The sequence below is a fragment of the Arvicola amphibius genome, chromosome 5 (assembly GCF_903992535.2).
Source record: "Arvicola amphibius chromosome 5, mArvAmp1.2, whole genome shotgun sequence".
Taxonomy (NCBI): domain Eukaryota; kingdom Metazoa; phylum Chordata; class Mammalia; order Rodentia; family Cricetidae; genus Arvicola; species Arvicola amphibius.
In genome coordinates, this window is record NC_052051.1 from 105,359,822 (window position 1) to 105,378,331 (window position 18,510).

The following is an 18,510-nucleotide window of genomic DNA, read 5'->3' on the forward strand; positions in this document are numbered from 1 at the left end:
ACTCTGTCTGACTAGAGAGCAAACGGCCAGAACCCTGAAGATGTCTGATCATTTGCAAGAGCAGGTCTAGGGAATCATTTCTCACCAGGGGCCTAAAAATGGAAACCATTAAATGCTCTGCTGAAGAGCCTGCACATAGAAGCTGACAACCCATCTCCCAGAAGATTATAAACCTCACCATGACAAAAGAGATATTTCTCCATAGTGTTCAGAGATGGGTGTTCTTGGGAATGTGCTCTTCAACTTTCTAACTACAAAACAAGATCTTTAGAGAGTTCATAAATGACATATAAAATATGAAGTTGCTTGCTCTGGTTAACCCCCCTCTATATTTATTACTCTGACAGTAGATTTTCTACCCTTAAAAGGCAAATTCATGTAGCTAACCCTTTGAAAGGTTAATTTTTAATTACTTTTAAGTTTGATAATAAAATCAGCACATAAGAAAAACATTTTAAAATATAATTCAAGGATTATTGTAAAGTAAACATCAATGATCGTTATATTCTAATTGGTTCAGTAGATTCCACATAAGTAAATTTATCATATCACAGTATCCTCTGACCAATTTCATTTTTATTATTTTGGACAAGCTGGGGATATGACAGAGCAGACAAAAAAAAAAACCTGAAACCCTAATTTAACATTTCTAAAAAGTAAATGCAGTAGTAAATGGAGTGTATTACATACAACAGCAGAAACAGTCTATTCATAGGCCTCTCCAACATGCCTCTGTCTTGTATGGAGCTCAGCAATACGGTGTCTATGGAAAGAGTTGTATTTGTATTTTGTTTTATCTTATGTGTATGCGAACATGTGTATGTGTTTGTTTGTTTAATATGGTGTTTGCACATGTTTGTGTGCAGCTGTGCATGCCTGTACATGTGTGGAGGGCAGAGGAAGAAATCTAGGTTTCTGCTTTGACAGCCCCTGCCTTGTTTGAGACAGCCCTTCTTGGAACCCCCAAATATGCCAATAACCTGAGGACTCCTGTTTTCAGACCTCCATTAATCAGCTAAGAGACACCCAAGTTTATCTTCCATCAAGAATTTTATGTGGTGTTGCAGATCTGAACCCTGTCTCTGTCATTTGCATAGCCCAAGAGAAACACTTTTTAAAATCTCATAGCATATTTATATGTCTGTCTTTGCATGCTGCCATCAAATTGTTTAGTACATATTTGATATTAAGCTGAATGCTTCAAATTTAATTGTATGTGACTTTCTTTGAAGTAATGCAATTATTTTATCCAAAAAAGTTCAACTTATCTCCCTTAACCAGACAAATATTTCTCCAAGTTTTTTTGTTTTAATAAATTTATCTAATTCACTCTTGACAAAATATTATGGAAACTCTTAAATAGTTTTTCATACTTTTCTCCCTTCCCTTGTCTGTAGAATATCTTCTCATTTATTCTTTCTGAGTTTATAGATGCCGTTTCACCCACTCCATATTATGTAACCCGATTAAGCAATTTTAAAACAACTTTGTTTCATTCATTCACGCATTCATTTGTCCAACACATATTTGTAGTAATTCTGTTGGGTCAGACCTATAGTGCACTCTCTTTTCCCACATAATATTCTAACTTAATATCTGAATGAAGCATTGAAAATTTTGCATATGTTTACCTTGCTTCTACAGCTAGCTCAAGGGTTTATTTTCAGCAATATGCATTGTGTTCCTTGATGGCAGGCACTTTGTTCCAGTCATTTCTGAATGCCCCTCTGTGCTTATCAATACATGCTTCACAGAATAAGTAAATGAAAGAAAAATCAAGATATATTTGTGCATGATTCCACAACAAACAACTGCTCTGTTGAGGAACTAACCACAATTGGCAGCCAAATTCCAAAATAAACAAGTAAGTTGATTGGTTTTGCTTATTACTAGTTCTCTAGATATTGCACAAAAATAGAAATTGGAGAGACTGGAGACTCAGCAGTTAATGAATGCTTCTTGCTCTTGCAGAGATCCCAAGTATGGTGTTCAGCTCGTATTAGGCAGGTCACAGACAGCTGTAACTCATGTTCCAGGGGATTTGATGCTCTGTTTGGCTTCTGCAGTTGTCTGTATTCACAACTGAATACTCCCACACATAGATGAAAATAAAGCAAAGCTCGAAAACAATTGTTTTTTCCCACTTCTTTAATCTTATTTATTTTTGCAATCGATGAATCAAGATGTATCAATAAGTACATAGAATCAGTGAAACCGAGCAATAAAATGTGGTTGAGTTTTTATTATTGATACTTTTCAGCAAAGGTGTTAACTAAATGAGTTATTTGTCTCTTTTTCTGGCAGAGATAAATCTCAATGCAAGGTGCATAATGTTCTTTAATATAATTTGCTCTGTGAGGATAAGTTGGTATAAATGTCTTCCATGAGCCAACTTGTGGATGCATCTACATCAATCTAACTGAGATCCTAGTGGGTGAGGGATATGACGGTAATTAGTTACAACTACATGTTAATGACCTTGCCAACTAGGGGAAAGGAGGCTTCAAGTCAACTCACGGTTGTTCATAACACTTAATATCCTCTCAGAGAGATTTCTCCTAGTTATTCCTTCCCCCCCACCCAGGCAACACTTTCCAAACTCATACTTTCTCTCTTCAAGAAGGATATACCAGAATGAATTGGCAAGAAAAAAAAAAACACCTTTGTTCTTAGAATGTTACTTTTAACCATGATGGAGTATTGACCTAAGGGAATTCATTCCTCTGTGTGTAATCTCATATTCCAGTATGTTATGTAAAGACATTTAAGGCGCACATCTCTAAAATGAATGAAAACGACTGGATTTAAGTGGCTTCTATTTCAGCCACCCGTAAACAAGTCATTGTGTCTAGGGCCTGAGGAAGCATGGAGATTTTTGCTGATTGTACTTGCTGGTCTGATCCTGACAAAGAACTCAATAAGGAAGGGATGACGTCTGTGACAGACTGGACACTGCTATTCAGAACATTTCTCTTTTGAAAGACATTTTCGGATGCTCCCTATGTGCGAGAAGGCAGAGAGTCACTAGAAAACAATACTCTCTGTTCATACGATGTCTGTGACTCTTCCCTTACAACTATCTGATGCTGTTCTCAGAATATCTCCTTTCTAGTGGGAAAAGTTACTTCAAGATCAGAGAGTTCTTGAACCTAAGTCTCAAGCCTGCTGGGGATGAGGACAGGGGATAGTAGGAGACCTTACCTAGAGACAACAGGTGCTATGCTTCTAAAACTCCAAAAGAAGCCAGAGGGATTTAATATGAAATATCCCATTTCAAATATTAACTTAAAAGTATCAGTAAACTGTGTCTGTGAACCATAAGCATCTGGAAAGAATGAATGTGCCAGCTCTTATTCCCAGACTAATCTGTCACACGATAGGTTCTTTCTTCAAGCCTGGACTCTCTTCTGCTTGTTGTACTTCTTATAACATCGTCTAGCTCCTCCCTTTCCATGCCTTCTCTGTCCGGTCCCTCCCATACCATAGGTTCTGTTTCCTTGCCTGAGAACAGAGGAGTGTTCTCTTAACTGATGCAAGGAAATCCCTAAATTAAAGTCCCTGATCTCCGGATGTTGATTTCTTTTAGATAAAAATACAGATACCCTAAGAAAGAAGTGTTGACCATTTCTTCCTGCTTGTTAGGTAATAAGCAGATCCAGGTCAATTCAGTGTTAAAAAGTAATAAAGGTTTTCCAGGAGCCATTTATGACGTGAGTTAGAATTTTGCTTCTGGAAGGCTTGCCTAGACTAACTGAATAAGCAGCAATTTTTCTTATTCTAATACCCTTAATGAGATTTATAGACTCTTTAGAGTGTTTTATGCTGATTAGGGACTTAGAATACATCACACACTAATAAAATATCCCCACTACCCAACTTGTGCTTCTGCATGCTTTATTTCAGTGAATAATGAGTCTTAAATAATGTTGGGAACATGTTATCTAGGATGTTCCCAAGAAATATGGAATGATGATCCATCAGGAAACATTAATAAAGATATAAACACACAGAGTTGGTCACCAAGAAAATCTGATTCATTGGGCTGTAAACTATTAAAGAATTTGGGTTGTGAATGCCCCCTATAAAAATGGATTTCAAAAACAACGGTTTATTCATTTTCATTTTTGAATTTCCTTTCTATGAGTTTTAGCTTGTATAAAGGTTTTAAAATGGAAGGTAATCATCGTGCCATGTTCTCAATCCCAGCGTAAAGAAATTTACTCCACATAGCTTTCTTTTCACATGACAGCCATTTTCATGGTTATAGCTAATTAGCTTCCTTCCAGCATTAGATACAGAGGATATTTAAGCAACGTAAACTAGCTGTCATCCAGCAGCATCATAATCAAAATGGCATAAAATTTGCCATAAAAACTGCAGCTAATAACATTTATAAGGCACCTTATCTCATAAGGATAGTGGAGAAGCTCAGACACTGTATATCACAAAGCATCCCCAGGGAAGCAGTTCAGATTCCTAATGACAGTGCATGAGTTTACTCCAAGAGCTTTTATGCACCTGTCTAAGCTAGGGGCATCTCAGTCGGAGAGACAAAGCCTGGGGTCCATGCGTTAGCAGTCTGGCTACTTTTTTCCTGACCATTCAGGCTTTTCCCTATCTTCAAGTCATGATCGTTATGGCTCTGGATTCAGATCAATGTTTTAGATGAATGTGTATATACCCCATTCTCTACCTGAAAAACTTGAATCCTTTTTCCTCTGTGTTCTATCCCTTTACATTTCTGCTCATTCTAAATTCCTACTTTCTCAGACATTTTCTTGGGATTGGTTCTGGATAATTCTGACTCAAGTCAAACTTTAATATTAATCCTGTATTATTTTCATGAACTCTGAAGCTATTACTTGCCCTGGCCATCTATTCTTGTCTTCAAATTGGTATCTTAAAAGCTCGGTCCTATGTTATCACAAAACAATATTGATAATCCTATTGGGAAATGTGTTTTTCCCTTCAGCATGTATGGAAGGGACACCCATGTGGATTGACTATGTTTCTACCAACAACTCAATGTATTAATGGGATTCTTGGTTTCATAACACACAGACATAGATCCTGCTTCTGTTGCCTTGAGTAAACCTTTTAAAAAGTACAAAGTCTAATGTTTGCCTTAAATTGAACAATATGCAACATTCTTTTCTCAGTTTATTATGATTTCTCTTACTGACTGAGCTCATTGTCATCAGCTACTTGACTCTTGAAGTAAAGCACCTTTCTTGCACAAATATTTCAAGCTTGATTTTATACTAATTGTCTAAACTTCCTACCTAATAGCCTAGGTAGATGTAGTTGTTTTCTTGGAATCTTTCTTCTTTTTTTTTCTTTTTCTCATTTTTTTATTCAAGATTTCCATCTCCTCCCCTCCTCCTCCCTCTTCCCTCCCCTCCCTTCCACCCATACTCCCACTCCACCCCTCTCCAAAGACAAAGAGCCATCAGGGTTCCCTTCACTATGTTAAGTCCAAGGTCCTCCCAGCTCCCCCTAAGTCCAGGAAGGTGAGCAACCAAATTGACAAGGCTCACAGTGAGCCCATCCATGCTGTAGAGTTCATGTTCATTGCCATTGTCCTTGGAATCTTTCTTCTTAAAGACTCTAATTTGAGATGTCTGCCTTCATTCATGCTCTTTGGTTTGACTAACCCCATTTCCTCCTATCATCCCAAAATTTTCATTGTGCCTCTGTATACAGATACTTCATTTTTTCATATAGCAATACAACTATAAAGATTATATCATTTTATATAGTATATATTATATAAGATATGTGAAGAATCATGTAATGTACCACTTTATGTCTAAATTGTGCTGTAATGTACTATAATGTTATGCTTAGAGAGACAGAAACAAAAGTAATTCATAAAAAGGAATTGGTGATGCTTTAGATCGTAGACTGTACAGCCTAGAGTAGCAGAAAAGCACCTTATCTTTTATTGCATCTTCGTTAAGGGGGTCTGCTTCTGTGTTCTTGGTTGAGGATTATTGTAGCAAAAGACAGGAATGGATTTTGGAGGAGATCGCATTAAGACATGGAAGGCAGATATCTTCAACATCTCCGTACATGACTTAAACTTCCTATAATGTTTTAGATAGAATTGTTTGGTTAGGTGTCCCTAGTTAGTCTCTCTCTGTCTCCCCCCTCTCTGTCACACACACACACACACACACACACACACACACACACACTCCAAAATGTTGCATGTTCAGTCCATATCCTTGAGAAAGAGCACCTCTACTGCTAAGAAGTTTCCTTAGTTACCTTAGTGCTTTGTGTAAGGCTGAGGCCTCATGGTATTTCCCCCCACCAGTTTTGCATGTCTATTTATTTCATCTTTTTCCAGGTCACTTCTGGATGATCATATTGAGGAGAGCTCGCTGGTGTAGCTTCTGATCTTACAAGAAACACAATTTTAGAGGAAAACCCCCTAATCCTCTGGCTTTTGCAATTCTTCTGCCACTTCTTCAACATGTTCCCCGAGCCTTAGATGTGAGAGTATTGCATCCATTGGGAGTTCACTCCAAGTATCTGCATTTTGATAGGTTATGATTTTCTGTACTGGGACCTGTCTGTTGTTTTGTTCTCCTTAACTTTATTTTAAATGTGTTTTCACTATTCTCACTATACAAGTAAGGATAATACATGGCCGCATGCCCGGTGAACATAAGATTACTAGAAAATTAAAGCAAAAGTAGATAAAGATAGCTGTCAAATGAACCATGGTGAACACACCTATGATGCTAGTCACTCCAAAGACTAAGGAAAAATGAGGACAAAGAGAAGATGAATCTGGAGAGACAGCTCAGAAGTGAAGAGGGTTTACTGCTGTTGCAGAGGTCCCCAGTTTCTGTCTCAACAATTATGTTGGGTGGTGTCTATCTGCCCATTACACCAGCTCCAGAGGCTCTTGTTATCCTCCATAGACATTCACATACACCTGAAAAAGTTTAGAAATTTATTTACATAAATTAAATATAATTAAGAGGATTGGGAGAATGAATATGGAATTTATTTTAAAGAAAAGTGTACAAAAAGAAAGGAAATGAGGAATAATCTCAAGGGAGACAATGAAAGTGGTGGTTGGTGGGTTTGTGTCGAGAGAATGACTTGTATGACTTTGACCACCGTTATCCAACCTAAATTAGATTTGAGACCACTGAAGAACAGGGACTACCAAACCTAGTGGACATGGTGTCAGGAGTTGTCCAGTTGAGGCTAGGCTTCAGTGCAAGAGAAACAAATGAATGAGCGAGAACTACAGTGACATTCAAGTCCAAGAAAGACGAGTAAGATCCCATGGGTTTGTGAGCTGCAACAACTGGCTGAAAGAAAAAGCAATTTAAATTGATAACATGGGTTGTAGAATTATTCAGAAAAAAAAAAAAAGAACAGGGACTTGTTTTGGCCCTTGACCCTTGTTCTTGGCAAAGCTTAGAGATGAGAAGATGAGAGAGAATCCTGGAATAATGTAGGAGTGCAACTGGGAAATTCTCATTCTTGGTTACAGCTGTGGTTATTAAAAATGCTCCACTAATTCTAATCAGACTCAATGACCTCTTTTTATAATCATATTTTATCTTCCCTCTTTAAACCTTAGAAAAAGTCATAGGTAAATTAGCCTGCAACTATTAAAACATTAAAAATTATACACACACACACATACACATATGGAGTAAAAACAATCTTTAAAATAAAAACTTAAAATAAAATCTACATGAGTATTAGGTAAGACTTTTGAAAATAGTATATTTTGAAATATAAACACAAATTCTTTCTTGCAAACAGTAACCGACAGTATACCTGGCCACACATAATGAATGCCATTCAATCCCTTTGTTGTAAGGACCACAATATCCACACACACTGTTGAAATGCCTCCATGGTGGTTCTGATAGAAACAAACTTGTTAAATCTTAATTTATTTTGTAGAAAAAAATAGAGGGCCAAGACTATTGTATCTATCAATCTTTGAAGTGGTAATCAAGAAATTATTGAAAACTAAGTCAAAATCTAAATTTGAAAATCCAATGAGTTAAGACTGTCCAGAGTTTTCTTCTCTCTAATACACTTCAAGGGTATAATTATAAAGAAACCTAACTATAAAGAATAATACTAATAGAAAACAATTTAAAGGTACTAAAAAATGATGTCTCATCTTTAATTCCAGAAGTTACTAGAAGTTCAGAAGTTCTTTGTAAAGCTCTGTATCCCAGAAGGACACTGGGTTTACCATTATTGTTTCTGTACCTTAAAATGTGTGGACATGTGGAGATGTGCACATTTACATTCTAGCACATTTAGTCTACAAATCTTGTGGACAGAGCTTCAGTCTTCTGAGAGAAAAACTCAGTCCGGTATTGTGTTGTGTCCACTCTGGTCTTTAGCAAGACAGATGTTGAGTGGTCAAATGGAGGCTAGCAGTTGTAATGCTGATGATACCTAAAATTGTTAGCCTGACCAACACTATCTACAACAACAAAAATGAAAATTATCTGTTGTTTTTCACAGCTGAAGCAGGCAGCAGAGAAAATCGCTCCCATTCTATCAATATTTGTCAGAAATTATTTTACTATCCGCCCCTCCTAGGCTATTAAGTAGATAGAACCCAGTTCTGTCTCTATGCCGGCACCGATGTCCTTTGATGCAAGCACATACATTTTCTCTGCATAGAGGAGCATATTTTGACTTAGTTCATCAAATATTTCAGAATATTTTTCAGACATATAAGACGTTCTTAGCTTTTTCAAAAATGAAATTTAATGTAAAGAAAAAGAAAATAACATGTTTTTATTCATTTACACTTCAATCAGCCATGTTGTTTAATGGAACTATTTGATATTCAAGAGCTCATGGGCATTCTTCAGTCATACTTTGAAAAATCTTTTCCCCTCTAACCTAATATAAAAAGTAGCATTTTGCCTTAGGCAACCTAGAGTGAATATCGTCCGTGAGGGGAGGGTGTTACTTTGCTCTGAACTTGTGAATTTTGAGCAATGTTTAAATTAAACTCTTGGAGCTCACTGTGGGTCCACTTGGACAACTGCTTTCAGAGGCAGAGACCAGGTTCCTCTCCCACTTGGGAAGCCCAGGGGGGCAGATTCCTGAGGAACAGCCCATCTGCCCCCATCTCCAGCTCTTTCTTCTAGGTGCCCACTTTCTCTCCTTTTCTTCTCACTCTCTTCCTTTACCTTTTTAACATTGAAAATTTCATTACAAAGGTTTTGGTTAGAATACACTGTAGCAGGTCTCACTGGGAAATTTTCCCACGCCAGTTTGGCTGGTTATCTCACTCACATAGCCTTCCAACTTCCTGCCTCTTCACTTCCTTTGCCTCCAGGAGTCCCCTTTTTACTACCGTACTGGATGTGTTCTTTCCTCCTCTCCATCTTCCCTTTTCCTTAAAGCCTTCCATCTCTTTCCCTCTCATGGACCCCTTTTTAGCTTCTTGATCTCTTCCCTTATTCACATGCAAATGAATACATACAAAACTTGGAATCTTGGATCCGATATGAGAAAGAACATGTGATATTAATTTGCTTCAGTTAATATAACACTTTTCAGATCATATATTTTTCTGCCAGTTTCATGTCCTTGTTTTTATTTTCAGTTAAGTCAAATTCCCTTGTGTGTTTGTAGTACATTATCACAATCCTTTTTTCTCGTGACACATACACAATCCCAAAATAAATTATGCATGATTCTGCTAATTAATTTCCTTTACAAGAATTTGCTTAAACACGTACACAGATTTTCAAGGACTATTCTCTTGTGACTTAGAGAATCCTCTCCACCTGATAACGTCAGTTGTTACCATGATAATATTAACTTGGTTTCATGATATTTGTTGATAAAGTTTGAGATTTTAAGGAACACATTTTCCTTAGGTTCTCAGATAAAGAACAGACCTTTCAATATGCTTTTGAGAGAAATGCAGTGATATGGCCAGAGGAAGGTACATCATGTGAAAATCGTGTTGGAAGAGCATGTCTTTTCCACCTTTCTGCTCTATGTCTATTAGCAGGATTCCACAACATGGGTGAAAAACAGCCTTACATGCTTCAGGGAAACAATGTGGGATCCTCAGAATGACACCTGCTAACTTTCCTTTAATTTTTTGTTTGTTTTTTGAGACAGGGTTTCTCTGTGTAGCTTTGGAGCCTGTCCTGGAACTAGATCTGGTAGACCAGATTGACCTCGAACTCACAGACATCCACCTGCCTCTGCCTCCCGAGTGCTGGAATTAAAGGTATGAACCATCATCTCCTGGCATTTTCTTTAAAATCTTAAGATGCTTTATAAGATCCAGTCATTGGGGCTCTGTCATTTTCTACATCCAATGCCAGGTGAAGGTTCTATGGTGATATGCAAGATATTCATGAGTATGGCAATAGCATCTGGACATTTCTGGCTCCCTCTCCTCAGCTGCCCAAGGAACTAGCTGGGAGCGTCTTCCTGTACACTGGGAACCCCTCTAGAGTCAAGTCTCTGCCAACCCTAGAATGGCTCCCTTAATTAAGATATATAATTCCTTGTTCCCATATCCACCCTTCCTATATCCCAACCATCCTATTCCCCCAAGCTCTCCCCATCCTCAGAGCCCCACATAGGAACACCGGACTGAGCTCCCAAGGTCCTGATGAGGAGCAAAAGGAGGGAGATCATGAGCAAGGAAGTCAGGACCATGAGGGGTGCGTTCACCCATTGAGACGGTGGGACAGAACTAACGGGAGACCACCAAGTCCAGTTGGAATGGGACTGATGGAACAGGGGACCAAACCGAACTCTCTGAATGTGGCTGACGGTGGAGGAGGACTGAGAAACCAAGGACAACGGCGATGGGCTTGGACTCTACAGCATGGATGGGCTCACTGTGAGCCTTGTCAGTTTGGTTGCTCACCTTCCTGGACTTAGGGGGAGTTGGGAGGACCTTGGACTTAACATAGTGAAGGGAACCCTGATGGCTCTTTGGCCTGGAGAGGGAGGGAGTAGGGGTATTGGTGGAAGGGAGGGGAGGGAAGGGGGAGGAGTAGGGGAGGAGATGGAAATTTTTAATAAAAAAAATGAGGAAAAGAAAAAAGGAGCCAGTCATTGGTACCCAGAACCTGTAACTTCTCTCACAGACTCAAGATTGGCATATCTAACTAACTATAAGCACAGAGCATTAGATTACAAAAGATCAGTAGTCAAAGGTTCAGTAAATAGTGACTGAATTTCAAATTCATGGACATCCATTCTTTACAAATGCTATGTATATCTGTTAACAAGCTCCATCCAATCAGAGGAACATATGAGACTTTGTCCTTGATTATGACCATGACTCTGGTACTGGGATGCTCTACAAAGACAAATATCTAAACCTGATCAGAAAAGAAAAAAAAATACAATCAGAAGACCCTACTTGGATGGATATATAACCATGATGCTAAGAAAATTTGCTATTTTACTTTCTCAATTAAAATAATGCCTTCACTTCAGCTCCTGCTGCCCTGCAGTCTGAAGATGATTTGTGCCAAACAGAGATCTACATCTAACCTTTTAATGTTATTTTAATACATTTTCATTTTTAATCTGTAGATAATCCTAACATAATAGACTTTGAATCAATAACTATAAATGAATTTTATTTTTTATAGTAGATTCATTAACGGACCCCAAAGTTATTGAACCCATAAAAGCTGAATCAGATAGTACAGGTCTATAGTTTCCTACTGAACTACTAGGCATAGTGTGTATTTGGCTCTCATTGTGTGCTCCAACAAAGGACTGTATTTCCATTTTTTAATGCTTTTTTTCTTAGCATAAGACATAGCATGGATAGAAAGCAGACATTCTTTAGGACATTCAAAGGGGGCAGTAACAGGGCACAGTCTGTGACTGTGGGTTAAGTTTCTGTAAACAAGGCACTTAATCCAGGGCAAAGTTCCTTTTTTTCATGTTATTTGTCTTCAGTTTTATGAGGGTATGCCCATAATGCACCATTCTACCAGCAGAGAGAAGAAATGAGTGCAATAGTAACTTGGGAGTAGTTTTCAATAACTGAGTTCAATAAAGGAATGTAGAGTCAATGCTGCCCCTTCACATATTTCTGATCACTAACCCAACTGGGAAGGACAGAGGAATGTGTGTTGTTCTTCCATCACTACTGATAATGGTATGTACTGTTTCTCACTGTTTTTGCACAGTCTGCGACATGGCGAGGGTTGTTTGAACTGTCCCTATTTGTCTGGAAGTCATTTCATCATAGAAAGCTGATAGAATTTATAATTTCTCATGAGTGTTAGGAAGATTTTGAGTTGGACACCAGGCGGCAAAAGCCATATTATATTGCCTATGTGAAATATGGCCAGAGGCCACATTTATTATATCATCTCTGTGTTTTACCAGGAAGATGTGATTGGTATGAACTATAAAGTAACTTGCACTTTTTCTTCATTTCTCTATAGGGATTCCTATGAATTAGTGTAAAACATGAAAGTAGTTTTGCTAAGTAGTTTCTAGATCCTTCCATATACTTTGAATTTCCTGATACTTTCTAGCTTGAAAAAGCTTATTTATGAACTGATGAGTTCTTTAAGAACTAGATGAGTTTTCAGATTGTTCCTGTAAGTTATTTCTAAAAGTAAAGTAATTGACCTAAATATGAGAAATCCTGCTTGGTTGTCTTCCAAATCCAGTAGCCAGGTCATGTGACTGTATATTTCTCCACATTTGAATACATTTTAGTCCAGCTGACTCAAATATTTTCACACTGAAACAAAACGTTATATGTATGCATCTGTGTGTGTTTGTATGTATGTGATTTAATACATACTTCTTATTTTCTTAGGAAATTAATACATTGTTAATGCCTACTCTAATTAGCAGTGCCCTACTATCATACTGTGAAAATAAAATCTAATTGTCAAATAATAAATGAAGTGTTTTATATCCTTCACAGTATGTGACTCTTCCTTATATTTTTGATAGTAGTTTTGAATTTCTTCTTTGAATTGTAGAAACATGGTGGAAGAACATAAGTAAATCCACTTTTATCTCTGACAAGCTATTCTTAGTTCTCTGATTACTGCTCAAATACATAGGTTCTAGAACCATAGAATGTTCTTTTATTTCTTTGTTTTTGTCCCTGAGACATGAATGACAGCCTCTGTGATAATTTGTTCCAATGCCTGGGGCTAAAAAAAAAACTTTGAACTCAACTCTCTAAAACTGTAAGCCAAAATATATTCTTTTGTGAAATTGTTTCTGTTTTATATTTGGTCAGAGTGACACAAAAGTAATCAGTAAATGCTTTATTAAAATCTGTGGCTTTCTTATAATGAGATAACCACTGAAGTTAAATACATTGTATGTTGAATGTCTAATCAGTGTGCAATGTTCAGGAATTATGTGATCTTCTTCCTAAATCAAATCTTCTAATGCTTGAGCCCATCCCGGACCCAGTCTCTCATTAAGAGTTGGTGCACCAGCCATACTGGAGAAAAGTCTATGCTAATGTCTAGGAGATGAAAGTCAAGAGATCATAGCAGCATTCAGTGCCCTGTTCAGCAAACTACATGAGCATTTCTTGGTGCCTGGTACTCAGTTCTACCATTTCATCAAATGATAATAAGAAAGGGTAAATGCATGACAAAGAGAAGAATGAACATATCAGCTACAAACAGTTAATCTTCCGGAGAAAAGAATGAATGATCAGAATTATAATAAATAAATAATTAAAGGAGGAGAGAAAAGTGTTTGTTTGCAGAAATGTAGTAATAGGAGGGAGAGGGAAGAAGGCTAACAAAGAGAGAGGCAGAGAGAAGACAGAGAGAGTCTGCACATTGGCCATAGCAAAAAGCCTCATTTTGAGGGCAATTGGCAGTTTCTATTATTGTTGTTGTTGTTTTAAAATATTTATATGCAGACTTGCTTCAGACTCACTTTACTTGAGAGGATTATGCTGAGTTATGCATCCTTCTGCATCCATTTCCTGAATACTGGAATAACAGGTGTCTATCATCATGGCTGGTTTATGCAATGAGGGGGATTGAACCCAAGGTTTTCTGCCTTGTAGGCAACCTTGCAACCAAAGAAGCTATATCTTTCACGTGGCTAGCAACTTTTACTCATGAGCACCCTGACACTTCGAGTTGAATCAAACAGGATTCTGTCTGTCCTCTATACAATAAAAGCAAAATATGAATGGATACTTACCCCCAAAAGAATGGGAAAACAGAAACAAGTCCAACACACCCTTTGCAGAGAACTTGCTGTAATATTTTTATCTCTGGTTTTATTGAACAAGTAACTCTTAGGTTTTAGAGGAAAACTCGTTCTGTTCTGGATCAGTGCATTCAAACCTATACTGAAATAAACATTGGCTTTAAAAGCATTCCACGTTAAATAATCTATAATTTTCTGTATTCCTAACCATCTCTAAATGTATCATTTATTATGAGAAGTATAATAAAAGATGTTAGGAAAAATATGATCACCAAGAGAATGGTGGAAAACAATCAATATATTAAGGACTAGAAATAATAAATGTTTAGAACTTTTACATCACAGTCAGGATAGGTACTCTTGTTTACTATCTTATAGATGGAGATACTCAAGAGTATTGAGGAAGTAACAAAGATCTCGAGAGAGGTAAGAAGAAGGACTTGATCCTGAAATGAAGAAGCTCACTGTAGAGCAGAGCCTCCTGTGCACTAATGTACCACCCAAACTTAAACCTGAAAACTGGAACTTCAAACAACTACCAAACTTTAAGTATCAATACAGTCAAAATATAATGTACAAAATTCTCAATGAACTAATAAAAACAACTGACAGAATATCAACTGAACATAAAAATAAATGCATTCTGATATTCATACACACATATATGTGTGCACATTTAAATATGTATCTCTCTCCTAAGTCTATAGTACATATTAACTTGTTGATGGAATTAATGTGTGAAGATTTTGGACATTCCTACTGTTATACTCCTGCATATAGGAGCTCAAGGTGATGTTTGCAAAAGCAACAAGCATAACGCTGTGCTTGGTCTTTTAAGTGTGCTGCGGCCAGCCATCACAGTAGCTGTATAAGACCTCACAATGTTACTGAATAAATCACCAGAACTAGGAAGAAGACAATTCCCTCAGATGATGAGGGAAAATTTTCACATTTCAAAACTACATATTTAAAAGATATAGACACCATCCTGGTATTCAGGTAGGTTAAAGAACAATAGGGTCTGCACCATCACATTTTGGCTTCCAGGACAAAGACAGATACAACCTCACAAATACATACTGAGTTGTGGGTAGTATTCCTCAGGTGGATTTGTACAAGAACTCTGCTTCTTAACAAATGAGCTGGGAAAGCCAACAGGACCACAGGTACAGAGAAATTCATGTGTGGTGAAGAAAAAGAAGCTCATGAATTTGGATAAACCAGGTGATACCCTAGGCAAGGCCTCCTGTAAAGCGGCAGAAGAATTTGGACTTAATGTGAGTAGAAATGTGGCTGAGAAAGTTGTCTAGAGGCAGAAAGATGATAAAAGCTATGCTTGTGGAAGATTAAACTCTCAGTGCACAGTGTGGATGCTACTTGAAAGACTATGTATTGTTATAGTACTTTATCTTGCCTTGGGGGTGTTTTGGATATAATTTTCAATCCTCTGTCTGAATATAAAATCCCATAAGGCATAGTCCATGCTTCCAGCCGACTCCATTTCCCACATGGTTTATCCCAGTTCTAGTGCATATGATTTGATGCTTAGAAGATCATAAAAGCTACCTAGTAACAAGGCATATTCAAATATTTTAGACTCTTCAATATAATACCAAATTCTTCTCTAGGGTAAATTAAAATAAAGTATTTTATCTGGGTCATATATATTAGAAGCTTTCTATAATGCCATTGAGAAAATATTTTAAAGAAAAGGAAGGTTGAGAGGGAAAAGAAGAGTAAGGGACGGGTATTGGCTAGAGGATGATGGGTCTTTAGGTCACAGATTTAACACTATTGAAAAGTGCTCTGATTCCTTACGTAGAGTGCTATATTGAATTTGTTAACAACAAATTCTATTAGCCAAGCAGTTTACAGATAAGACGCAGTCACATAGTTCTATCATAACTCAATGAGCTCCTCACTTTCCCTGATTCCACTCCCATAGCTTGATGCAGGTCCTCCCATGAAGTATGGCAGGAGTACTAAGATACACCTCTGAGATCCATTTTGAAAAGGAGTTGATTGATAATGACTGCTCTAGTGTAGAATAAGGCAGCAGCAGCTTTGTCTACTTCCACTTGGATTGATATCCTTCCTTAACTGAGAGGAGACTGAGATCCAGAGTGAAGAGACTAGTCACAGAGCTGGTGCAAAAAAGAAGCGAAATTGGGGTCCAGGGCCAGAGGCTCAACTTTGTTCCCATCCCAACATCCCACATGCTAATGTGTTTGAGATAACAGGGCTCTTGTGGTTTGTTGCTCTTCTCTACCTGAAAAACAGAAAACCAAATAACGGTGTTTCTGCTTTATTTTTATTAGAGTATATTGAGTCTACATAACAAATATTATTATTATGATGTTTATATGTTTGTATAGAATTTGGGTCGCATTCAACCCATTGTCCTTTCTTGTTCCACTGGTGACATTCTTCTTCCCTGCTAGATGTTCAAACACCCTCATGTCCTTTCCCCTACAATGACCCAGGGAATTGTACTAGAATTGTTAAGGGAGAACGAGTGAGGAGTTATTTATAGGGGTGTGGCACCATACTAGTGCATGTACTATAAAGGAAACTACAAAGGAAATACCCCTCCTTCCCCCAGAAGCCACTATGCAAATGTTAATTTTAGATGTGAATATTTACAAGGTTAAAGCCTCCCAGGAATCTTTACTCACAGAATCCCAAGTGCCCTGTGTTGCAAACTCCTCTGTGATACTCGATTTGCATGGGGAAAATAACTCAAGGCTTGTAGAGCAACCATTGTACAAGTGGCTGCAACTGATGCCTATTTTTTGACTGAAGTGTGAGAAGAGTTTATCCTGTTACTTTTGTGAGGCATTGGAGGAAATCTTTCTTCCATCTCTCATGTCATCTGCATTCACTCTTCTGCATGTGACGCTAACATTGCTGTTTCCGTGGTTTCATTAGAATCATGGTTTGCCTCTACTAAGGTAATGTCCTCTACCGCCACGGTCGTACTCCAGATAATGGGAAATTCAGCCAGCGGTATAGTTTACATCACCATATCCCTTCAGTTAATGGCTGCTTTATTAGGCATCTCTAGTGAGATGATGAGTCATCAGAGAGTATTAACACCTGGATTTACAGTCACGGGGATGGTACACATTGAAGATCTTTACTAAGCTGAATTACTCAATAACATCTTAGAAACATAAATAATCAGTAAGCCTCATTTTCAAGCATAAAAGCCCAGAGTCTGTCTTGCTAATTGACCATGATGGAGTTATAATAGTGAAATACAACATGGAAAAGCTCCCTGGAAGGCTGCCTTGGGCATATAATGTCAATAAAGCAATGGAGATCCCATTTCTAGCCACAAGTTCTTATGAAGGGCTCCTACAAGGCAAACCCATGTTTTGAGAGGCAGCTCTAGGGGGAAGTGTTTTCAATGTCTAGTTATTTCAGAGGGTTTGTTAGAAAAAGCTCCCTTCATGTAATTAAATGTGAGCTTCATGGCACTTTCAAAAACGCTTCTAGGATTCTCAGAATTAATTTATAGGCTTGAGTTACCCAATGAGATTAGTTAATTTGTCAAGTAAATATAAAGTAAAATAGATTAGAATAGAACCAGAATGGATCCAAAGAATCGATTTTTTAGAACTAAACAATTTGTAACAATGCAGTCAAGATAAAGAAGAAAAAAAGTGGGGGACAGGCATCAGATTAACCTGTAAGTAGGTGGTGCCTAGTTAGATCAATGCCAACAAAAGTGATAATCATTTACTTCCCAAGTGTTAAATCTTTGTGATGATAAATATTTGATGTCAGTGTCGTGTATTGCATATTGCATGAAAGAGTCTTTAGAAAACTTGGTACTGTGTACAATGAACAGAGGCCAAGTAATCAAAGGATAGGTGAGGCAAGGTTAAGGCACAGTATTGTCATATATTTAAAGTATGTCTGAAAAACAATTACAACACAACACTGTAAAGAATCAGGTATTGCTTTATCATTTTCATTTCACAGGTTATAAATCTGAAGGGAAGGAACACATTAGTGTAGATTTTGGCTTAGAGAGTAAGTTTGCAATAAGCAGGCTTACATATTCCTCTTTCCATTTCAGGTGTGTTCAGCAATGTGTGGTGATAATTTATATGATCTATAATCAATATCATTTTAACAAGTGTGTTCTATTCTCCATGTTAACCTTGGCAGGCTAACTGCTGAACTGCTTGATCGTGTGCTTAACATGTATTATTTACTTCTAAGTGTAATATTTATAACTCTACCTATATTACCAGGAGCTAAAGCAACAGTCATGTCTTCAGGAGAGCACAC